The sequence below is a fragment of the Chrysochloris asiatica genome, unplaced genomic scaffold, assembly GCF_000296735.1.
Source record: "Chrysochloris asiatica unplaced genomic scaffold, ChrAsi1.0 scaffold00211, whole genome shotgun sequence".
NCBI classification, from domain to species: Eukaryota; Metazoa; Chordata; class Mammalia; order Afrosoricida; family Chrysochloridae; genus Chrysochloris; species Chrysochloris asiatica.
Genome location: NW_006408729.1, coordinates 12,355 through 13,289, shown reverse-complemented (window position 1 = coordinate 13,289; position 935 = coordinate 12,355).

Genomic DNA, 935 nt, shown 5'->3' with positions numbered 1-935 from the left:
AAACCACCAGAGTATGACACACTGACAGATGAGTGAAGGCACTCACTCATTTATATGAAGAAAATTGGAAGACCGCTATCTGGCTAACTGACTGGAGGAGATTTATATCTATGACCACTCTAAAGAGAGGAGACTCAATGGAATGTGGAAATAATCAGACAGACAATATCATTATCATGTTATTTCTATTAAGATAATTCAAAAACAGCTGCAACAGTGCATTGACAGGGATCTTTCAGAGGTTTAAACCAGATCAGATAATGTGGGATAAGAGATGTCAATACTGATATCAGATATCTTGGCAGAAAGCAGAGAATATGAGAAACAGGTTTACCTGTACTTTATGACTATGTGAAACTTTCAACTGTGTGGATAATGACAAGCTATGGACAACATTGCAAAGATTGAGTATTCTGGAACACTTAATTGTGCTCAGAAGAGACCTGTATATACACCAAGAGGCAGTTGTTAGAACAGAACAAAGGGACACCAAATGGTTTAAAATTAGAAAAGGTGTGCCAAGGTTGTATTCTTTCACTATACTTATTCAATCTGTATGATTAGCAGATAATTTAAAAAGCTGTATTATGAAGAAAAATGTGACAACAGGGTTGAAGACTCATGATACGCAGATGATACAACTTTGCTGACTGAAAGCAAAAATGGCTTAAAATACTGATGAAGATCAAAGACCATAATCTTCAGTATGACTTGCATCTCAATGGAAAGAAAAAAAGTCCTCACCATTAGACCAATAAGTAACATTCATATAAATAGAGAAAAGATGAAAGTTATCAAGGATTTCATTTTGCTCAGATTAGTCATCAACATTTATGGAAGCTGAAGTCAAGAAATTAAATGATGTATTGCATTAGACACATTGGTTGCACCAGATCTCTTTATAGTATTCAAAAGTAAAAATGTCAGTTTGAGGA